The sequence below is a fragment of the Oryctolagus cuniculus genome, chromosome 9, assembly GCF_051225735.1.
Source record: "Oryctolagus cuniculus isolate XC-2025 breed Fujian yellow rabbit chromosome 9, ASM5122573v1, whole genome shotgun sequence".
Lineage (NCBI taxonomy): Eukaryota > Metazoa > Chordata > Mammalia > Lagomorpha > Leporidae > Oryctolagus > Oryctolagus cuniculus.
The window spans coordinates 60,758,762-60,783,025 of record NC_142875.1 but is presented as its reverse complement, the minus strand read 5'-3'; the positions used below and the strand labels follow the sequence as shown (position 1 = coordinate 60,783,025).

Below are 24,264 nucleotides of genomic sequence, written 5' to 3'. Positions count from 1 at the left end.
GGTGGGGGGCGGGCTGGGACCTGCTATGACTACAAGACTGGACCACAGCTCTGCAGTGGGGTGAGCATGGCCACAGTTCTCAGGAGGAGGCCGAACTTCTCCCCCGCCCCCCTCGCCTCCTCAAGCCTCAGCTGGCCCAGTTCCCAGCTAAGTGCTGATGAGGTGGGTTCTGCGTTGCACTTTCGGGGAGCCCTCAGCCGCCCAGCAGGAAGCATAGTTCCCCTGCCAGAGAGCCCTCGTGGGAAGCCAAGGCCCTGAGATGACGCCAAGAGGCCCGGGAGAGCCTCCAGGGGCCGCCTGCTGCCCGTGCCCCCTGAGGGACCCCAGCCAGGTCTTGCGCCACTGAGCCCCGGCAGCCCCCAGAACCGAGTCTGGCTAGGCCACAGCAGGTCACCGTGGAAGTCCCCGCCGCTGCCCATATAAGAGCGAGGCATGCGCAATGGAGAGGCCCGCTTCTCTCGCCCCTGCAGGGCCTCTCCACAGAGCCCCTCACGGTGCACAGGTGTTGTCAGTGCACCCCAGATGTGCGTGTGTCACACCACGTGTGAGTGTGGAGGGCCTGGGGGAGGGGTCGGAAGTCAACCCTGGAGGCCTCAGGAGCTTCCTCATCCTCTTCCATCCACCTCCCGCACCGGGACCACCTCTGCTCTGCAGCCTCCGGCCAGCATGGTCCTTAACAGCCATCCGCCCAGGGCCTCGGCCCCCCTCATGCACCCCCCCCACCCCCCAGCCTCCTGCTCTGGTGGCTCTCAGGTTGGCCCGAGCCTCACCCTCACTATCCTCCCCCAGTTGCCAAACAGAAAGATAATTACAGCCCCCCTGCCAAACCCAGGCCTGGGTGCACAAAGGAAATCAAGTGACACTTCCCAAAAGGGACCGAAAGTTCCCTTCACTCAACCAGACAGCCGCTCCATGACTTGGTCTTTGAGGGTCAAGCATGGATTACGGATATTTTTTAAACTATTTTTATTTAAAAGGCATAGTTAGAAGACCTCTTTCTGTGTCTCTCCCTTTTTCTATCTGCTGGTTCACTCCCCAAATGGCAGCAATGGCCGGAGCTTGGCCAGGAGCTTCTTCTGGATCTCCCATGTTGCTGCAGGGGCCCAAACACTTTGGGTCATCCTCTACTGCTTTCCCAGGTCATAATAGGGAGCTGGATCGGAAGTGGAGCAGCCGGGACTCAAACCGGTGCCCATATGGGATGCTGGCACTACAGGGAATGACTTAACCCACTGCGCCATAGCATTGGCACTGGGTTACTGATATTTTTATAGAAAATGTCAACTGTGCTCAAAATCAGATCAGTGGAAGAAACACAGGCCATCAGACAGGGCTCATGGCAAGTCTCGTCCCCTCTCCCCCATCCCACTCCCCACACACCCACCCCACATTATTCTGGAAATAGTTCAGCACACAGCTCTAGCAGCAAGGGCTGCCCTTGGCAACAACAACGCCGTAGTTCACAGACTCCAAGAAATCCATTCTGGGCTGTGCCCTGCCCAGGAACGCCTCTCAGGTCTGGCCCACCTGCGGGATGTGGCAGAGATGACAGCATGCCAGGCTGGCCCTATGTGTTCCTTTCCCAGGTTGGGGCACTTGGCTGAACGTGGCGGGACAGGAAGCCAGGGGAGTGAGAGAACCACGGGCAGACACAAGGGAGGGAGGGTCCCAAACAGAATGGAATGGAAGCACCCGAGCTGCCACTCTTGTCCTGTCACCCTCCTTCATCAAAGACACAGCTCCTGGCCCTGGTGTCCTTGGATGGCCTTAGACCTACAGATGTGGGAAAGCAAAAATCATTGGCTCATGCATTTGCTGTCACTCTCAGAGCAGTGCAGGCTCCCAACAGCCAACAACATCATGGCCTATGTTCCAGGCTCACATTGGGCCCTCCCTGACCACACCCAGAATGCCTCGCTCAGAGGCAGGGCAGGACTCCCGGGTTTCTCATAAATCTGAAACATGGGCCGGGACCACAGACAGACATGTGGAAAGTGAAAGGCTATTTCCATTAGGTAGCATTTTGAAAAGGATTTAGCTTGTTGTGTATTCCAGAGAAATGGTGACCATCTCTTAGGCCTCGTTGTGTTGTGCGTCTCCCACTTTCCACCCCAGGGCTTCTCCACCTGAGCTCTGTTGACTTTGGAACCAAATAGTTCCTTGCTGGGGGGGGGGAGGGGGGCTGATCCTCCACCCAGGTGCTAGCAGCGGCCTTTCTCTCCAAGTTGTGACAACCACAGGTGCCTGCAGGCCTCACCCCAGGAGCCCTGGGAGGCAGAACTGCCTGGGCTGGGAGCCCCTGACCTATTTGTGTGCTTTTTCCTCCAATTTGCTTGCCTCCCTTCTTGAAATCAACGAGCATTTCCTGTGTTAGATAAAATAGAAAGGAGGGCACTCAAGCTTGTCTGGCCTGGGGATTGGATAAACCTGCCAGCCGCTGTGCCATCACAGTTGTTGTTAAGACTGCACACGTGTGTTATTCTTAACCCATGGGCAGCGCCGTAACGAACACGAAGCCATCAAAGCAAACACAGCGGCATCCTCCATGACAGGACTCTGGGAACTCTTTTTCTGCTTTTCCTTTGTTTTCTTTTCTTTTTTTTTTTTTTTAAAGTTCTGAATTTTTTTTTTTTTTTTTTGACAGGCAGAGTGGACAGTGAGAGAGAGAGACAGAGAGAAAGGTCTTCCTTTGCCGTTGGTTCACCCTCCAATGGCCGCCACGGCCGGCGCACCACGCTGATCTGATGGCAGGAGCCAGGAGCCAGGTGCTTTTCCTGGTCTCCCATGGGGTGCAGGGCCCAAGCACCTGGGCCATCCTCCACTGCACTCCCTGGCCACAGCAGAGAGCTGGCCTGGAAGAGGGGCAACCGGGACAGAATCCTGCGCCCCGACCGGGACTAGAACCCGGTGTGCCGGCGCCGCTAGGCGGAGGATTAGCCTGTTGAGCCGCGGCGCCGGCCTTCCTTTGTTTTCACAGTGAGACAAATCAGAGACGGTCCCTGAGGTTGGACACAGGGACAGGCTACTCATCCTGACATTTTCATCATGGGTTCTCGAGAGCTCAGGTGTTGGTTTTATGGTCCCTAATGGGAGAGTCCAGTCCTTTTATTCCATTTTTCTTTTATCATGTTGCATTCCTAGAAGAGATGAAACTGCCTGTCATCGAAAATGCCCTGTATAATCAGGAAGTGAAAATGTCTGCCTTGAACCCCCAGCTCTGGTGCCCAGAGAAGGCCCCCAGGCTGAAGATCTCTGGGGAAGGCCGGCTGCGCTGTGTTACTGTAGAAAAGCCAACCGCGGTGTCCTTCAGGCCCTGAGGCTTCCGGGGGCGGCCTCGGCCCTGTCGTGGAGGCCACACAGCCTGCTGCTCAGGGTAGGCCCCACTGAGCCCTGGCTGTGGCTCAAGGGCTTCTTAGTAAACGAATTGTCATTTTAGAAAGTGGATGGCAGAGCCCTGAGCTCACAACTTGAACGGGCAGGCCTGGCAAGGACGTAGAGCCAGGGGTGGGTGGGCGTCTGTGGCCCCTGGCGAGCAGCAGATGCTCAGAGAGACTGGGGTGCCTCCCAAGATTGTGCCCAGAATCCGGCCTCTCCCGTCTCTCGTCTCTTAGTCCTTGGGCCCAGGGCTGCCTGCCCCTCGGCCACATTGATGTGGGGGTGGGGAGTGGCAAGAATGACACCCCCCCTGGAATCGTCAGCCTCTCTGCATTGAGGCTTCAGCTGGAACCTGGCCGGCCCAGCGAGGGGAAGGTCAGAGACTCAACACGGCAGGACTCTGGGAGGGAAGATGGAAATTTTAACCTTTTCTGCTTCCTGGGCAGGGCAGTGAGAAAGGAGGCTGTTGTGAGGGTTGGGGGCCCTGGGACGCACTCTGTGCTCTGGGGACACCACGTGCCCTTGACCTGGGTGCAAAGGGCAGGGGTTGGAAAGCACTGACCTTTTGCACGGGGAGGCATCGAGGGCCCTGGGTTCCCACAGGGCAGGCGGGAGCTGGCCCTCTCCCACGGTGAGGAACAAGGCCAGTGTGCCCAGCTGGCTGGGCCCGGCCCGGCCCATTGCATGGTGGCCGTGGGGGCCCGGGAGACTTAAGCAGGAGCCCTCGTCTGCTAACAGAGGAGGACTTTGTTTCCCAGGCCGGGCTGCGCTTTTTCCTGCGCTCCGTTCATGGAAAAGACGAGACGACTGAGGCGTGTGTATGTTGTGATTTCCAACTTGGCGAAAGTGTAAATGTGCGAGTTCACACAGGTGGGAGATAGATGGTGCTTTGTGCACCGGCCCTGGCCATTCCCCTGCGGCTCAGACCCATCAGGACAGCTGCACTCAGAGGGGCCGAGGGGCGGGAAGATGGGAGTGCCCAGGTCTGGGAAGCGCCCCCACCAGGTGAGGGCAGGAAGTGCACGCAGGGATCAGCGGGAGGGGCCTTCCCTTCAGGAGCACCTGAGATCTCCCAGATAGGGTGCCCCCACTCCCTGTCCTACACCTCCCACTCAACCTCGGGCCTGCCCCAGCCTGAGCGGCTGGCAGCATGTCCACTTCCCTCCCCTGATGAAGTCTCTCTCTTCCTGGGCTTTCACCCTTTCTCATTCAATCTGCACAACCACAAATCCATCCATCTGTCCATCCACCCATCCACTCATCCATTCATGCATTTATCCATCTACTCATCCATCCATCCATCCATTCTTCTATGCATCCACGCACTAGTCCATTCATCCAGTTATCCATCCATCCATCCATCCATCTGTCCGTCCATCCATCCATCCACTCATCCATTCATGCATTTATCCATCTACTCATCCATCCATCCATTCTTCTATGCATCCACACACTAGTCCATTCATCCATTTATCCATCCATCCATTCATCTGTCCATCCATCCATCTATTCATCTATCTGTCCATCCATCCATCCATCCAACAATGTGTGTTAGCAGCTGGTTTCTGGGGTCAGAGTGGTGGATGGTACAGATATGAAGGGAAGAGCTGCAGAAGACAGAGCACTTAGTCGCAAGATACATAGTAGCAACAATGATAACACCCACTAATGATTAAGAACTCGTGATGTCCCGGGTGTATGTAAACATACTTAACCCTCCCAGTTCCAGTGCAAGAAGACTCCTACTACCTGATCTTACAGAGAGGGTTCAGTAACTTGGTCAAGACCACCCCATAGGTAAGTGGTAGTACTGAGCTGACAGCCTCAGAAATGCCCAAAGGCTGCTCCTTTAGAGGCCAGCCTCGGCTTTCCGGGGTGCATGGGAGCTGCTCAGCTGTGGATGGTGGTCAGGAACTTCAGGGCCAAAATGCACTGGAGGCAGAAGTCCGTGGTATAGCCCCTGGAACCCCCCTGCCCCGGGTTGGGGCTGCTTGCAGAGCCAAGGCTGGAACTCCCAGAATTTTGACTTAAATCACAGGGAGAATCACAGTTTCCACCCTTCTGCTGCCCAGTCACATGGAGGTCACCTAATCCCAGCCTGCCGGGAAAGGTCCACGAGGGTCCAGAGAAGCGGAGTCTGGTTTCCAGGGAGAGCCAGTTTATCCTGCTGATTCAAGAGGTGGCTCAGTGGTGGGCATTTGACCTGGTGTCAGGACGTGTACTGGAGCACCTAGGCTTGAGTCCTGGCTCAGTTCCTGATCCCAACTTCCTGCCAATAATGCTGCGGAAGAAAACAGGTAGCAATGCAAGTAGGTGGGGCCCTGCCACCCATTTGGGGAACCTGAATTGAGTTCCTAGCTCCCAGCTTCCGTCTGGACAGCCCAGCCATTGCAGGCACTGGGGAATGAACCAGAAGAAAGGAGTACTTGCTCTCACTCTCTCAATAAATAAATTTTAATATTTTTTTAAAAAAAAGGTGGCTCAGGCCGGCGCTGCGGCTCACTAGGCTAATCCTCCACCTTGCAGCGCCGGCACACCGGGTTCTAGTCCCGGTCGGGGCGCCGGATTCTGTCCCGGTTGCCCCTCTTCCAGGCCAGCTCTCTGCTGTGGCCAGGGAGTGCAGTGGAGGATGGCCCAGGTGCTTGGGCCCTGCACCCCATGGGAGACCAGGAAAAGCACCTGGCTCCTGGCTCCTGCCATCGGATCAGCGCGGTGCACCGGCCGCAGCGCGCCGGCCGTGGCGGCCATTGGAGGGTGAACCAACGGCAAAGGAAGACCTTTCTCTCTGTCTCTCTCTCTCTCACTGTCCACTCTGCCTGTCAAAAAAAAAATAAAATAAAAAATTTAAAAAAAAAAAAGGTGGCTCAGAGTTGCCAATGTGTGGACAGCCAGTTCCCCAGGGCCTCGCCTAAGATGGGGGAGAGAAAGAGGTTGGACAGGCAAGCAAACAGCTTGGCCCTGGAGCTTCCCATCATTGCACAAGGCTGATTAAGCCACTTGCTGCTACTGATGAAATGGAGGGGCGGGAGTGGCAGCAACTTTACAGCCTGGAGGGTGGTGCTCCAGGAACCGGGCCAGAGAACAAAGGTGGGGCAGGGGGAGGGGTGCAGTCAGGGGAAGTGCAGCTCAAGCTGATGCTCTCCAGCTCTCCACGTGGGAGGTGTGGGCAGGGCCCAAGACAGGAGAGGTGACTGGGTGTGAGGGGGCGGAGGAAGTGTTGAGCAGACATCCCCTCTGAGCCCCGAGGAGAAAAGTCATCACTTGCATGTGCCTGTTACACAAGTCCCCAGCACAGAGACCACCCAATGTCTCAAGAGAGCAATGATCCAAGGGCAGAACCAGAAAAATGAAGTCCAGCACACACACCAAGGTCAACGCTGTAAAAATGCTCCAGCTTTGAAGGGACTGGAGAGGTGGAGTGGGTGTTGGTGATGCCGCTGCTTTGTACTGCACAGCCCTCGCCCTCTCACCTGGGAGAGCCGTGAGGCACCGCTCAGCCCCCATGGCTCGTGGCGTAGCCCCTCCTCCACGCTGAGACGTGGCCCCATGCAGATTTGGGTGACAGCTTTTCCCCGTGTCTCATACTCTCCTCCCCTGCCCGACACACCAAGCCAAACTGGAAACCGCAGCTTTCTCAGTCACAGAGCCCCACGTGCGTCATCCCCACAAACCACTGTGGAATCCAAGAGCTGGGAGGACCAGCCCGTGGGCAAGAGCATTGACTCAGGAGCGAGAAAATCCAGTGGAAAATGAATCTGTTCCCCTGCGGAGCACCCACTCTGCGGCAGCAGCAGCAAGGCGGCCACACCTAGGATAGGAGCACGCGTGCGGGGCCGCCCGCACCACTGGCAGGGCCTGGGCAAGGACGCAGATGGGCGCTTCCAGCCTGCAGCCCCTCTCACTTGCCACCTGGTTCTGTCCTTGCTGCTACCTCTCCCATCCCCCCTCAGAGCAGCAGTCCTCAGCCAGCCCTTGGATTGCAGGTGCACACACCAGGGGTGAGGAGGGTGTTGCAGGGCCCCAGTACTTGGAACATGGGCCAGTAGGGCAGGCATGCTTTCCATTGAGAACATCTCCTGGGTCCCGCACGTGGGTCTTCATTACATGGGTTGGGGTGTGACTGGAGGAGGATCCTGTTTGCCTAACCAATGGCAATGCCATAAATATGGTGTGTGTGTGTGTGTGACTATTTGAGACCTGGTTAAGAGCCAAGTCCTTGGTTACTAGACTTATGTTTAGGTAAAAACCATACCATGGCTGGATGGATTTTTCTGTCCTTCCTCAAATGTACTGCGTGAGTCTCAGCTTCGGTGGGGAAGAAGAATTTTTCATTGCTATTATTAAATGACACCAAAGTTATGCCAAGAAGGATTCATGCTTGTGAGAGAATCTATTTGCCTGCCAGAACTCCACAAGGATGGAACCCCCATCACCCTCACAGGATGGGGCAGGAACTAGTGGCCCAGGGTAGGACATGAGTCACGGATGGGTCACCCAATGACTTGGGAATGGAGAGAGAGAAAGTGACCCGAGGAAGCAGGCATGGGTCCAAGATGAATGTTTTCCAGCCTCCCTGTATCTTTTCAGTTAGGTGCAGCCACAAGAGGAGAAAGGGCTCAGGAGGGTCAACCTCATTCTCACAGGGTGCCATGCGAGTGTGCAGAGTGCTTTGGCTGTGGCCTCGGGAGGCAGGGCAGGGTGCACAGTTTGGGGCTGGATGGTTTGAGTCATCCAGTGAGCTTCGGGCTGCAGAAGTGGTCTCTGGTGGCTACCCAGTGTCTGGCCCTGGATGGTCATGGCAGAGGTAGTGCCTGTGGGGTTTACGGGCAGAGAGAGGAGGGCTGGCTCTGGGCTGTCATCTCCCTCTCCAAGAATTGACTTCCCCAAGGCAAGCAGCATCTTTCCAGCCAGGAAGGGTTTTTGAAGATGTCAAAGCCTCGTAATACACAGAAGATACGGACACAAGGCAGTCCCTTAATGGCAAGCAGCTTTGTGATCAGCTCCAAAAAAGGGGTGGGTTTCCTTCCAGAAGTGGGCAGCCCCTCAGGTTCCTGCAGGTGCCGTGAAGGCTTGGCAAAGTTATGAACTTGGGCTGACCCACCTGAAATCACTGGCAGAATAATCAAGGAACCGGCCTAAAGCCTTCCCTCCCCGTGGCTCCTCTGCTAGAGGTGCCTGTGCTAGGGTGAGCAGAGGGAGCAGCCTTGTGCTATTCCTAACTATAATGGGAATGTTTCTTATTTTCCCCTATGGGCATCATGGCAAGTTTGAAATATGCATATTGCTTTGTATTTATTCCTATTTTATAAAATGCGTTTGGTCAAACATGGGTGTTAAGCATTACTGAATGCCTACTAGCAATCATGATGGCCTACTGCTGGAAGTCATTCCATCGCTGGCATGCAGCCCAGTGACTTTTCAAATACATTGTTGCATTCTGTTTGCTACTGTTTCAAGTTAAGCTTCACACCATTATCGATAAGCAAAGTTACAACTTTACCTTATTTTTGCTCTTGTACTATTTTGATATTGGTGCTGTGTTACAGTTGATACGGATCCTAATTCTATGGACAGTGGATATGCTTTCCTTAGACGTTTTGATACAGTTCTGCCATGAAGCCATCTTTGATTGGATGTCTCATGGGGGACAGTTGGGGAAATGGACTGACAGATAGGGCAGATAGAAAATTTGTGATTTCTCCCCACTCAGCCGAGAGTGGCAACCACAGGGGTTCTTGTAATTCAGTTCCATCTGCTGCCAGGATTTGGGTTTGCCTTTCAGCCCGGCCTCTCCCAGATGAAGCAGAGCTATTCACCTGCTGTTGCCTCCGTCCGAGCACCCTGTCCACGGTCGCAGGTATGTCCTGTTGGTTCTGAGCCCTTGAGCTTCTCACTTTGCAGAAGCTTGCTCTGGTGGAATGGAGCTCGTGGTCGTGGCCCCAGCATCTCCCGCGTCTTCACCCCTCCCTGCTGATCTTGCCCTCATTGAGCAGCCCGTCCTCAAAAAGGGTGGACGTAAGTCTCAGATGTTCCCGGTTTAATCAAAAATGGAGCTTACATTTCCGCTGCTGCTTCTCCTGGGGATCAGCTTAGGGGCTGATGTTAGGAGCAGGGGATATTGCCACCTGGAAACTGGAAACTAGTATCCCTTGACTTGGAATATTTTTTAAGGTGTCTTTATTTTATTTGAAAGGCAGAGTTACAGAGAGAAAGGAGAGGGAGAGACAGATCTTCCATCTGCAGCTTCAGTCTCCACATGGCCACAACAGTCAGGGCTGGGCCAGGCTAGAGCCAGGACCCAGGAGCTTCATCCAGATCTCTCTGGTACAGGGCCCCAAGCACTTGGGTCATCTTCTGCTGTTTTCCCAGACCACTAGCAGGGAGCTGGGTCAGAAGAGGAGCAGCTAAAACTCAAATTGATACCCATATGGGATGCTGGCATTGCAGGGGGTGGCTTGACATGCTACACCATAATGCCGATCCCTTGAATATTCTTATACATTTACTTTTCCATAGGAAGTTGAGGATTTGTTTTACAAGTAGCATAAAAAAAGTTCTATTGGCACAGAGGTACATTTTGTTGGAGTTGCAGATTGCTTGAGTCTTCCCATGCATGACTGCATTATCTGCTGTTTTCCCATTGAGTCTCCTATGATGTGGAAAATTCTGAACCTGTCAGGCCCCTCAACTTTATTTTTCATTTTTTACTTTTTCCTATGCGTCTCCTCTGGGAAATTTATTTTGCTTAAACTTGATTGTACATGGGAATCACCTGAAGACTTCTAAAACCTGACAGGACTGGACCCACTGCCAGGAAGTGTGAATTAATTAGAATGGGGCACAGCCAGGAACTGGAGGTTCTAAGTCTCCCCCGGTGACCCTGTTGTGTAGTGAAATTAGAAAATCATGCCTCTCGTTCACTAATTCTGTCTTCAGTCTGCCCATTCTGTTACTTAGCCCCTAAACAGAGACTTTGTCCCAGCAAATTGAATTCTAGAAAATTCTAATTTGTGTCTCTTTCCTAGCAATCTTTTTGTTTTCATGGGTTTACTACCACCTACATTTGAGAATGCTAATTATTTCTTTGCTTCAAAGTGTTCTCCATCTGTTAGCTCTATTTTCTCAATCATTTCAAGGATATATTTTTCTGCTTTACACATGAATTCTATTTCCTCAGGGGTTAATTCTCCTATTGAAAGAGTGTGGTTGATTTTCACGCTGTTGAACAGTGGGTGCTTCCCAGCTCTGTGTGTAGCAGTCTGAGGCTGCTGATGGAGTGGATGTATGTCCCCAGCCCAAGTGGGCAGTGAGTGCAGGCTCTGTGCAGCAGCTTAGCTGGTCTCTGGGACCTGAGCAGCTGGCAGTGCCTGGGATGAGGCAGGATGTGCAGTTGCTTAGCTTCTGGGTGTGGAGGGGCTCCCTCCTCCTCACAGGCAGTGACCCCAGGGGACTTTCTTCCAGAGACACTCCCACTCAGCCCCACGTGGAAATGGCCAGTCCCAGGGTTTCTCCTTATGAAAATCTCAAGTTGTCTCAGGCTCTTCTCTATTTCTCTTTTTTTATGTAGATTTATTTATTAATTTGAGAGGCATAGTTATAGATAGAGAAAGGGAGAGACAGAGGTCTTCCATCTAATGGTTCACTCCCCAAATGGCTGTCATGGCCAGGGCTGCACCAGGCTAAAGCCAGAAGACAGGCGCTTCTTTTGGATCTCGCATGTAGGTATGGGTCGCAAGCACCTGGGCCATCTTCTACTGCTTGCCCAAGCCATTAGCAGGTAGCTCGATCAGAAGAGGAGCAGCCAGGACACAAAACAGCACCCATATAGAATGCCAGGAGGCTTAGCCCCCTATCCCACAGCGCCAGCCCCTCAACTTCTCCCCAACACTGGCACCTTCCCAAGAGGATTATGACAGTTTCTGGCAATCCGTTGATGATCGGTAAGGACCCCTCTGAAGGGGGTTGATGCCGTGGCTTATTTGGTTAATCCTCTGCCTGCGGCACCGGCATCCCATATGGGCACCAGTTCTAGTCCCAGTTGCTCCTCTTCCAGTCCAGCTCTCTGCTGTGGCTGGGGAAGGCAGTGGAGGATGGCCCAAGTGCTTGGACCTCCACCAGCATGGGAGACCAGGAAGAAGCACCTGGCTCCTGGCTGCAGATCAGTGCAGTGCCAGCCGTGGCGGCCATTTGGGGGGTGAACCAACGGAAGGAAGACCTTTCTCTCTGTCTCTCTCTCACTGTCTATAACTGCACCTGTCAAATAAAAAAAAAGACCCCTCTGAAAAGGTAGCATGGCAGCTGATACCCAGAGGACAACGAGGCAGCACACTGCAGGGAAGAGGAGAGATTGGAGAAAGGAGAAAGCATGGCAATATTCCAGGAAGCAAAAGGAGCCTGGACACGTGTCCCAGGACTGGCAAGAGCCTGGCAGTTAGGGACTTATGAATGGCAAAGTGGCTGGGTTGCAATGGGGAGGCAGGAAGACGGTATGGGGTGGAGGCCTGCAGGCTTTGTTTGTTCTAAATTCAATGGAAAGCCTTTGGGAGTCTTAAGCAACGGAAACATATGATGTGCTTGTAGTTTGGTTTTGATTACACTGGCTGCTGTGTGGATAGGAATTGAAAGGAGCAACGGAGGGAGCAGGGGAGACCAGGGAGGAGGATGTCATGGTCATCCAGACGAGAGATGGCGGTGGCCAGCACCTGCATCACGGTGGTCACAACAGAGGGAGGAGGAGGGGCTTCAGATACCCCATGGAGGAGACCAAACATAACAAGCTTAGGGATTAGGAATTAGGTGCAGGATGTGAAGGAGAGGGAGGAAGTGAGAGCAGCAACTAGGTTGTGGTCTGAGAACCTGGAGGGAGGTGACGGCGTTTCCTAGGGTGGGGAAGACTGGGGTGAGCTGGGTTAGTTATGGGGGGGTTAAGAGTTCCATTTTGGATGGGTTAAGTTTGAACCATACATGAGACAGTGAAGCAAAGATGGTCGACAGGCAATCCGAGCACCTAAATAGATATAGTAACAAGTTAGAGACGGTTCAAGGGTAGAAATGGGTGTCCACATTGATAATAAAAGATACATGAGCAAGTAGAGGGGTGGGGAGGGGGCACGGAAGTCAGAAAAGCATCATTTTCCAACCACGCTGGTAAAAGTTGGATCCCACACAAATCATCCGTGGATGTGAATCTAGAGGTAAACTCTTTGAGATACAGAACAGTTGCTTGCCTTAAAGCGTCTCCCCACAGACCAGCTGTTAGCTACCAGGAAAACGATGGGGAAGGAGTAGTAATTATACAAAGGAGAAATCCAGCTGCATCCTGACAATGCAATCAAAACACACATCAGCAGCTGAGGCTTGAATGGACGCTGTGCACCCCAGGAGGGGACGCTCTGACCCTAACCTGGGTCAGACCCAGCACACTCCAAATAACAGCCTGATCGCAAGAAAGCGGCAAGCCCTAAATGAGGAAGGCCCTATTTAAAGAAAGAAGAAAAAATGGGGAATCCTGTTCTTCAGACATGTCAATGTTATAAAAGACAAAGAAAGGCTGTGGAAGTGTGCCAGGTTAAAGGAGGCCAAAGAGACATGAGAATTAAACGTGCTGTCTGACCATAGTCTAGCTCCTGTGCTGAGAGTGGAAACAAAATGCCATCAGGAATATCTTTGGGTTAACTAACAAAATTGAAAGGAGAAGGATAAAGTATTACACCAATGTTAAATGTACTAGGTTGATAGCCATTGTCGTTACACAAGAGAATACCCTTCACCTTATAAACAATGTTTAAGTGGCCCTCCAATGGCTAAGCAAAAAATATATATACATACATGGTATTATTTATTATACGTATAAGGTATATACACATTACAGATTATATGTAATATATACAAACACCTGTGAGATCATATATAGTATACACGTAATACACACAAAAAACAAGACAAAGCAGAGAGAGGTATGATACTCGTTAGGTAAACTCAGAGAGGGTATACAGGTAATTTTTGTACTTTTTGTGATTGTTAAACAAGTAACAAATGATTTTTAGGTTTATTTTGGGTTTTTAATAATTACTTCCAGCTGGTGCATAAATTGTACAGATCTGTGGGGCACTATGTGCTGTTTCAGTGCATGTGTGTGCTATGTGATTTCCCAGCAGAGAAAACCTATCTGTCACCTCAAGCTGTCAGCATTTCTTTATGGAAAAACACTCACAATCCTAGTTTCTGCTTTTGTAGAGACATGTCAAGTACATTATTATTACTATCTATAATTAACCAATGCAATACCCTACCAGAATATCTTACTTCCTTATCATTGCAATTTAGTGCCCATTGACCAACCTTGCCCCATCCTGCCCCCACCTCTGCTAACCACCACTACATTCTCCCGTGAGATCCACTGCTTTAGCTTCCTTGTAGGAGTGACATCATGTGATACTTGTCTCCCTGTGCTTGGCTTCTTTTATTCATTTGATGTAACCCATGCTGTTGCCTAAGATTTATCTATGTTATGGTAGAGTAATATTCCATTATGAGGCTGTACCACGTTTTCTTTATAGGGTGTTCCTGTCCCCTGGCTGTTGTGGGTAGAGCAGCAACAAACATGCAAGTGCAGCTGTCTACTGGCAGACTCCTTTACTTCCCCGGTCACACACCCAGGGGTGGGACGGCTGGCTCATAGGCGAGTTCTGGTTTTGGTTCTCAGAGGCACTCTTCATACTGTTTTCTCTACTGGCCCTGTGTTCCCTGCACTGCTGTGCAATGGTTCCCTTTAGTCTGCATCCTTACCAGCACTTGGTAGTCTCTGTGTTTCTGATAATAGCCCTGCAGTGAGGTGACATCTCTTTGTGGTTTAGATTTACAGTTGCCTGAAAATTAGTGACGTGGAACATTTTTCCATAGACCTGTTGGCCAATTGTAGGTCTTTCTTTGAGAAATATCTACTTAAAACCTTCTTCCAGGGGCCATCAAAGAAGGAGGTACCTTTCTCTGAAGGGAAGAAAGAACTTCCACTTTGCTTATAGCCCTGTCTAAATAATGTTGGAGTTTGTGGGCTCAAAAGGCTTCCATAGCCTTGGCAGCTCATGACAAGAGCCTTGGGTGATCACTGAGGTCGTAAATAAGAGTGTCAATTGTTAAGTCAACAACAGGAGTCACTGTGCACTTGCTCCCCATGTAGAACCTCTGTCCTTAATGTGTTATACTATGAGAATTAGCAGTAAAACTAGCCTTCAAACAGTACTTTATACTTTGTGTGCCTTAGTGGGTGCAAACTGTTGAAATCTTTACTAGGTATAGAGTTGGTCTTCTGTATGTAAAGATAATTTAAAATGAATCTTAATGAAGAATGGGATGGGAGAGGGAGTAGGAGGTGGGATGGGAGGGAAGGTAGGAGGATGGTATGGGGGGAAGAACCACTGTATTCCTAAAGCTGTACCTTGAAATTTGTGTTCATTAAATAAAAGCTTTCTAAAAAAAAAAAAAAAAAAAGCCATTTTGCAAAAACAAAAGGAACCTTTTTCCCATTGATGATTAGATTAATTTTTTTTTTGGCTGTTGAGTTATTTGAGTTCCTTATATATTCTGATTATTAACCTCCTGTCAGATGTATAATTGCAAATATCTTGTCCCACTCTGTAGGTTGCCTTTTCACTCTATTGATCATTTCTTTTGATGTTCTGAATCTCTATAGTTCAATGAAATCCCATTTACCTATTTTTGTTTTGTTTTGTGTGCTTTGGGTCTGATCCAAAAACAATCCTTACTCAGACCAACATCCTGAAGCATTTCCTGAGGTTTTCTTCCAGTAGTTTTAAAGCTCAGGATCTTACCTTTGGGTCGTTAATCCATTTGGAGATATCATTCTTCTGCACGTGGATATCCAGTTTTCCCAGCTCTATTTATTCAAAAGACTGTCCTTTATGGTGTTTTTTTTTTTACTTTTTATTTGTTGAACTCTTTATTTAGTGGAACATTAAGCCTTTTGATTATAATATAAATTAAAAATATGTTATCTCAAAAAATTTAAAAAAGACTGTCTTTATTTTAATGTGTTTTCTTAACACCTTAGTCAAAGATCAGTGTGGGGTTACTGCTGGAGTCTCTATTCTGTTCCATTGGTCCATGTATCTGTGTTTATGCCAATGCCATGCTGTTTTAATTAGTGTAGATTGGTAATGCATTTTAAAGTTGGGTACTATAATGCCTCTGCTTTGTTCTTTTTTATTCAATATTGCTTTGGCTAATTGGTGTCTTTTGTGGTTCCATAAAAGTTCTAGGATTTCTTCTAGTTCTTCAAAAAATATCATTGGTATTTTAATAGCAATTGCATTGAATTTATAAATCACTTTGGGTAGCATAACATTTTAACAATATTGATTCTTTTTTTTTTTTATTTGACAGAGTTATACAGTGAGAGAGAGAGAGAGAGAGAAAGAGAAAGGTCTTCCTTCCGTTGGTTCACCCCCCAAATGGCTGCTACGGCCAGAGCTATGCCAATCCGAAGCCAGGAGCCAGGTGCTTCTTCCTGGTCTCCCATGTGGGTGCAGGGGCCCAAGAACTTGGCCCATCCTCCACTGCCTTCCCAGGCCACAGCAGAGAGCTGGACTGGAAGAGAAGCAACCAGGACTAGAACCCGGCACCTATATGGGATGCCAGCACTGGAGGCGGAGGATTAACCTAGTGAGCCACTGTGTCGGCCCAACAATATTGATTCTTTCCAACCCATGTGTTCCCTTGAGCTTCTTTCATCAGTGTTTTATAGTTTTCCTTGTAGAGATCTTTTGCTTCTTTGGTTAAGTTTATTCCTATGTATCCTTATCTTTTTTAGCATACCTATTGGATATGATTTGCTTCCTTGATTTCTTTTTCAGATAATTAAAATACTATATGGGTGTTTAAAAATGTTGACTTTGGAAATTTGCTGAATTCATTTATCGGGTCTAATTTTTAGTGAATCTTTGGAATTTTCTGTATGTATGGTCATGTCATCTGTGAACAGGAATAATTTTACTTGTCCCTTTCCAATTGGGACGTCCTTTACTTCTTCCTCCTACCTGATTGCCTTGGCTAGAACTTCCAGTTCTGTGTAAAATAAGGGAGTAAAAGTGGGCCTCCTTGCCTTGCTCCATAAGCCTTTGAACTTGACCCATCACACCAGCCGCTGGCTTGTTACACAATGGCCTTTACTATGGAGGTACATTCCCTCTATCCCTCAAGTGCTTGAAGCAATGTTGGATTTGATCAAATGTCCTTTCTGAGGTTTCTGCCCTTCATTCTGTGGATGCAATAGATCATGTTTATTGACTTGCATATTTTAAATCATCCCTGCATTCCTGATTTGAACCCCACTGAATCATGGTGACTAATATTTTTAGTGTTTTATTGGGTTTGGTTTGCTAGTATTTTGCTGAGGATTTTTGCATCATGTTCATCAGGAACATTGGTCCGGAGCTTTCTCTTTTTGTGTGTCCTCGCCTGGTTTTGGTATCAAGGTAATACTGGCCTCATAGAATTAGTTTGGAAAAATCATTTGCTCTTCTATTTTGGGGGATAACTTAAGAAGTATTTATCAACTTTTCTTTAAATGTTTGGTGGAATTCAGTAATGAAAGTGGTCTGGGCTTTTCTTTGAGGGGAGACTTTTTTGCTTATTCAAGTTGGCTACTCATTATTGATCTGTTTAAGTGTTCTTCATGATTCAAGCTTGGTGAGGTGTATGTATCCAAGAGTTTGTTGGTTCCTTCTCTGTTACCAAATTTGTTTTCATATATTTTCCATAATTTCCAACAATCTTGTATGTGTCTGTGGTATCACTTGTAATGTTACCCTTTTATCTATGATTTTTGAGTCTTTCCTTTTTTCTTTAATCTACTTAATAGTTTGTCAGTTTTGTTTCTGATTTTTTCTGCAGTTTTTTAGCCTTTGAGGTACTATGGCTTTGAGTTTTAGTATTTCATTCTATTAATTTTGTATTTAATTTTTGCTTTTCCCTCTCCTTGTGGTATAGTGAAGTTGTTTTCTGAGATATTTCTGCTTGTCGTGCAATGATTGTCATAACCTGCCCTTTTATAATGCTTTTGCTGTATCTCATGGATTTTGTTACATTGTATTTGTTTTTGTTTCAAGAAATTTTAAAATTTCCTTCTGAGTTTCTTCCTGGATCCATCTTTGTTCTGGTGTAAGTCAGTTTCCGTGTATTTACGTAGTTTCCAAAGTTTTTGGTGGTATTGCTTTTTAGCTTTATTAAATTGCAGTCAGGGCCAGCGCCGCGGCTCACTAGGCTAATCCTCCACCTTGCGGCGCCGGCACACCGGGTTCTAGTCCCAGTCAGGGCACCGGATTCTGTCCCGGTTGCCCCTCTTCCAGGCCAGCTCTCTGCTGTGGCCAGGGAGTGCAGTGGAGGATGGCCCAAGTGCTTGGGCCCTGCACCCCATGGGAGACCAGGAGAAGCACCTGGCTCCTGCCATCAGATCAGCGTGGTGCGGCAGCCATTGGAGGGTGAACCAACGGCAAAGAAAGACCTTTCTCTCTGTCTCTCTCTCTCACTGTCCACTCTGCCTGTCAAAAAAAAAAAAAAATTTCAGTCAGAAAAGATAGTGATATGATTTCTTTTTTTTTTTTTTTTCACTTTTTGAGACTTGTTTTGTAATCAACCATATCATCTACGGAGAGTATTCCATGTGCTTTTGAGAGATTGTGTGTTCTGCAGCTACTGGCTGGAACTGTCCGCTCACATCTTTTGGGTCCAATTGATTGAAAGTGCAATGTAGCTCTGCTGCTTCTTCGATTATTTCCTGCCCAGATTATCCATTTCTGAATGTGGGGTGATTAAGTACCCTGTTCTTATTACATTGAGGTCTATCTGTCCCTTTAGGTGTATTGATATTTGCTTTATATAATTGAATGCTCTGATATTGGGTATGTATATGCATTTATAATTGTTATGTCCTCTTGCTGGATTAAATTCTTTATTATTGCATAATGACCTTCTTTGTCTCCTTTTGCTGCTTTTTATTTACATTTTTATTTTCTCTAAGTGTGACAACTCCTGCTTTCTGTTGGGTTCCATTAGCCTGAAATACCTTATTCCACCCTTTTACTTCAGTCTGTGTGTGTTCTTGGAGGTGAGGTGAACTTCTTGTAAGTGTATATAGGTGAATCTCACTTAATCTAATCAATTAGTCATGCTCTGCCCTTTAATTGAATAATTTAATTCTTTTACATTTAAGTTAGTTATGGATAAGTGTTATGGCTACAACTGTGATATTTGTTTTCTTTTTTGAAAAATTTTTAAATATTTATTTGGAAGGCAGAGATAAGAGAGCTGGAGAGAGATAGGAACTGAGAAAGAGAAAGAGAAGAGCTTCCATCTGCTGGTTCACTCCCCAGATGGCAACAACAGCCAGTGCTTGGGCCAGGCCAAAGCTGGGAGCCAGGAACTCCATTCGCTCCTCCCATGCGGGTGCAGGGGCCCAAGTACTTAAACCATTCTCTCCTGCTTTCCCAGGCACATCAGCAGGGAACTAAATCAGAAGTGGAGCAGCCAGGGCTTGAACCAGCACTCATATGGGATGCTGGCATCACAGGTGGTGATTTAACCATCTGTGCCACAACACTGCCCCTAATTTTTTTGAGAGGTGGTGGGGGTTAGTTCTCTTCCACTGGTTCATTCCTCAAGTGCCAGCAAGAGCAATGACTGGGCCAATTCTGTAGCCAGGAGTTAGAAACCGCATCCAGGTCTCCTACCTGGATGACAGGAACCCAGTTGCTCGAGTCATCACTTCTGTCTCCCAGGATCTGCACTGTCAGGAAGCTGGGGCCAGGAATTGAACCCAGTTATTCTAATGTGGGATACAGGCGTCATAAAGGCTAGGGTAAATGCTCATTCCCTGATACTTGTTTGCTAGTTTTATTATAACTCCTTTTTACTCCTTCTCATACAATCTTCTTTTGTGATTAAATGATTTTCTCTAGTCGTGTATTTTCATTCCTTGCTTATTTTTGGTAAATGTATTATGGATTTTTTTGTGGTTACCATGAGGCTTACAAAACCACTTTTTGGTTATAACACAGTATTTTGAAATGATAGCAACGTGGTATCAATTATAAAGGCAGGAAAAGTAACAATAAAGAACTCTTTTTCCTCTCCATTCCTCCTCACGTTTTGATTTTTAAAAATTTTCTATTTTATTTATTTGAAAGAGAGAGAGAGAAAGTCTTCCATCTGCTTGTTCATTCCCCAGATGCCTACAATACCGAGGGCTGGGCCAGGCCAAAGCCAGAAATCAGGAACTCAATCTGGACCTCCCACATGGGTGGCAGCGACCCGGCTACTTGAGCCATCACCTGCTGCCTGCCAAGGTGCACATTAGCAGGAAGCTGGAACCAGGAGCAGAGGTGAGACTTGAACTCTGACATTCCGATACAGGCTATGGGCATCCCAAGCAGCATCTTAACTGTGAGACAAAACAGCAGCACATTTTGAATTTTTGTTGTCCCATTTTATAGCTGTGCATATTGTCTGTCTCCTAACATTTTAATGTAGTTATTATTTTTAGTTGCTTTGATTTGTAGTTTTCACAATAAAGATATGACTGGCATGCGTGTTTATGATATTAAAGCATTCTGAATTTGTATAGTACTCCTATCAGTGACTTTTTTATCTTCTGCTATTTTCTTCTTATTTTTCAGTGTCTCTTTGAGTGTGAAGAGCTCCCATTAACATTTCTTGTTTGACAGATCTGGTGATGATAAATTCTCTCAGCTTTTGTTCGGGAATATGTCTATCTTTCTCATATCTAAAGGATAATTCTGGGTACAGTATTCTTGTCTGGCAGAAGCCTGGTGTTCTTCAGTTCTGTGATGGTCTTGTTCCATTCTCTCCTGCTATGTCAGGGTTATTTTTTTAAGATTTATTAATTTAATTGAAAGAGAGGCAGGGAGAGAGAGAGAGAACCCTCTGCTGGTTCACTCCCCGCGTGGCCACAATGGCCAGGTCTGGGCCAGGTCGAAGCCAGGAGCCAGGAACTTCACCCAGGTCTCCTACATGGATGACAGGGGCCCAAGTTATTGGACCATCTTCTGCAGCTTTTCCCAGGCTGTGAGTAGGGAGCTGGAATGGAAGTGGAGCAGCTGGGACATGAACCAACACCTACTATGGGATGCCGGCATTGCAGGCAGCAGCTTTACCCACTGTGATGACATGGGCCCCAGCCTGTTTGGTTTCTGCTGAGAAGTCTTCAGTCAGGTGAACTGGGACTGCTTTATGTAATATTTGTTTCTTTTCTCGTGTAGCTGTGGGAATCCTGTCCTTTTCTTTATCTTTGGGGAATTTGATCAAAAGATGTTTGAGTTGATTGAGTTCAGTCTGACTGGTGATGATCCATATGGAACGGAACATGCTAAGTAGGATTGGTAAGCAGCAGCAGATTAACATTAAAAAATCCCACACCTCATATACTGGACTACTTCATCATCTTCCACTGTTTCCTCTGTCTGCCTTGCAGAAAGTTCCTTGTGAATATTTCAGTTTGGTTCAGAGGAAACAGTAGGAAGCAGAATTGTGTTGTGAGACAACCATGAAGCCCCAGGGAGCCTTGAGGTTGCAACCTGCAGGGTTAGGGCTGGTGCAGAGGGAAAGCCTCTTCCTGCTTAGAAGACATCCTTCAACCTCGGGCAGCTTTCCCCTCAAAGCTGCTTTCTGGCTAACCTCCCCCTTGCAGGATGCCTCTTGATTGATTTTTTAGAATTTTATTTAAGTTATACAGTTTTCATGTATTTCATAGATACAGATTTAGGAACATAGTGACACTTCCCTCTCCTACCCTCCCTCCTGCCCATACTCCAACCCTTCCTTCTCTTTCCTCTCACATTTCCACTCTTAATTTTTACAAAGATCTATTTTCAGTTTACTTAGTGATAGTATAGTCAACCCTATTCTGAATAAAAGAGTTCAACAAATAGTATGAAGAGAAAAAAATAACGCTGTTTCTCAGTGGAAGAGGCAAGGGCTATAAACAATCATGAAATCTCAAAATGTCCATTTCACTCCACATTACATTTCAGGTACTCTATTAGTTACCTCAGTTCAGGGAAAACATATGATATCTGTCTTTTTTGAACTGGCTTATTTAAGTATAATGATTTACAGTTGTGTCTATCTTGTTGCAGAAAACAGGATTTCAATTTTTTTTCTTACAGCTGAGTAGTACTCGATAGTATATGTACACTGTAATTTCTTTGTCCAGTCAACAGTTGATGGACATCTGGGTTGATTCCATATCTTAGCTATTGGGAATTGTGCTGCAGTGAACATGGGGGTACAGATAATTCTTTCATATGCTGATTTCTTTTGGTTTGGGTCAATTCCCAGGAGTGGGCTTCCTGGATCATGTGGTAGGTCTATATTCAGATTTCTGAGGTATCTTCATACTGTCTTCCACAGTGGCTGCACCAGTTTACATTTCCACCAACAGTGGAGTAGGATACCTTTCCCCCCACATCCTCACCAGCATTTGTCATTTGTTGATTTCTGTATGGAGTGAGGTGAAACCTCACTATGGTTTTGATTTGCATTTCTCTGATGGCTAGTGATCCCGAGCATTTTCTGAAGTGCCTGTTGGTCATTTGAATTTCCTCTCTTGAAAAATGCCTGTTCAGGTCCTTTTTCCATTTCTTAACTGGAGTTTTTATTTTGTTGTTGTTGAATTTCTTGAGCTCTTTATAGATTCTGTACATTTAACCCTTTATCAGTTGCGTAGTTTGCAAATATTTTCTCCAATTCTGTTGGTTACCTCTTCACTTTGCTGAGTGTTTCTTTTGCAGTGCAGAAGCTTCTCAGCTTGATAGAATCACATTTGTCAATTTTGGCTTTAATTACCTGTGCTTCTGGGGTCTTTTCCAAGAAGTCTTTCCCTAAGCCAATGTCTTTTAGGGTTTCCCCAATGATCTCTAATAGTTTGATGGTATTGGGTCATAAATTTAGGTCTCTGATCAATTTTGAGTGGATTTTTGTGTAAGATGTAAGGTAGGGGTCTTGTTTCATACTTCTGCGTGCAGAGATCCAGTTTTCCAAGCACCATTTGTTGAAGAGACTGTCTTGACTCCAGGGTTGATTTTTACTCCTTTGTCAAAGATAAATTGGTTGTAGATGCATGGATTAATTTCTGGAGTTCCTATTCTGCTCCATTGGTCTACACATCTGTTTTTGTGCCAGTACCAGGCTGATTATAACTGCCTTGTAGAATGTCTTGAGGTCTAGTATTGTGATGCCTCCAGCTTTGTTTTTATTGTTTAAGATTGCTTTAGTTATTTGAGGTCTCTTGTGTTTCCATATGAATTTTAGCATCATTTTTCTCTGGATCTGAGAAGAATGTTGTTGGTATTTTGATTGGGATCACATTGAATCTATAAACTGCTTTCAGTAGTATGGACATTTTGAAGATGTTGATTCTTCCAATGCATGTACATGGAATATTTTTCCACTTTTTTATGTCTTCTTCTATTTGTTTCTTTAATGACTTGTAATTTTCATCATAGAGATCTTTGACATCCTTGGTTAAATTTATTCCAAGGTATTTAAATTTTGTATAGCTATTGTGAATGAGATTGATCTTAGAAGTTCTTTCTCAGCCTTGGCATTGTCTGTGTCTACAACAGCTATTGATCTTTGTGTTAATTTTATATCCTGCAAACTCTTTTATGAGTTCCAATAGTCTCTTCATGGAGTCTTTTGGGTTCCCGATATATAGACTCATGTCATCAACAAATAGAGATAATTTGACTTCTTCCTTCACTATTTGTATCTCCTTTGATTTCATTTTCTTGCCTAATGGCTCTGGCTAAAACTTTCAGTACAATATTGAATAGCAATGGTGAGAGACGGCATTTTTGTCTGATTCTGGATCTTGATATCCAAACTCCAGGGAACATATGCATCGTTCCCAATCATGTTTTTTGGCTGGAATTTATCTAGGATAACCTTCTATTTTTACCTCTGAAACACCACATACTACATTTCAACAAAATACCATTGTTGCTGTGGATTTGTTCTAAGAGGAGAAGCGCAGCAGGGGCAAGAGGAGCAGAGTCATGACACAGACACCAGGAGTTGGGTGAAAGTGGGCTAGGGGCAAGCAGCTTGAAGACTTGTTTATTTCAATTGCTGCAGCAGCTTTTATAGCCAAGGCAGCCAATCTGGTCAAGGGGCAGTTTATGCCATAACCAATCACTGCCTGTTGCTAGGCAGGCTCCTTTGCCAGGTGGGTTCGGAAGCCATTTCTTGAGTAACTGACACTCGCTTGCCAGCACCATCTTGGCATAGCCTTCTCATTCCACCACATACCATGTCAATAAACTCTTGAGAATCATTACAATTGTAATTAATAGAGGGTCAGAATGTCATAGCAGAGGTTTTATGAAACACAGCAAATGTCCACAGAAAGGATGGGTGTTTCCAAAGTTGCTGGCACTAACAGAGGTCCCAGCATCATTTCATGCAAAGCAACACTAGCAACCATGTCAATGAGTAGTATTTTAAGCTATGTTTTAAGGACTTACACTCTAAAGTGGTATTTTACTATTTACATATGTGTTTCACCATGTATAATTACAAGTAGGAAATTGATTGGCAGGTGTGTACATTATAAATTTTTCCACTTAGATAGTATAGTGTGTTATTTTAGCAGAAATGATATATCAATAGGAACTTTTGATTCTAATGTACAACATGGTGACTGTAATACTCTATCTATACTTAATAATACTCCATTACTGAAATGTGTTAAGACAGTAGACTTTTTTAAGGATTTATTTATTTCTTTGAAAAGTAGAGTTATGGATAGAGAAGGAAATAGAGAGAGAGAGAGAGAGAGAGAGAGCAAGCTTCCAT

At 46.9% G+C, this 24,264-nt stretch overlaps 1 long non-coding RNA gene across 4 annotated transcripts in view; it reads left to right on the top strand.

The window, feature by feature from the left end:
• LOC149124571 (uncharacterized) overlaps positions 1-24,264 on the top strand; it is a 33,634-nt gene that overhangs the window by 5,181 nt on the left and 4,189 nt on the right. Inside the window, exons 1-3 of one of the 4 annotated variants that reach the window (XR_016213233.1) lie at positions 8,540-8,560; positions 9,158-9,232; positions 19,619-19,772. This is a non-coding gene — a long non-coding RNA (uncharacterized LOC149124571). Of the gene's footprint in view, positions 1-8,539; positions 8,561-9,157; positions 9,233-19,618; positions 19,773-24,264 lie in introns of those variants that run through there. The other 3 variants (XR_016213232.1, XR_016213235.1, XR_016213234.1) reach the window with 3 other exon arrangements.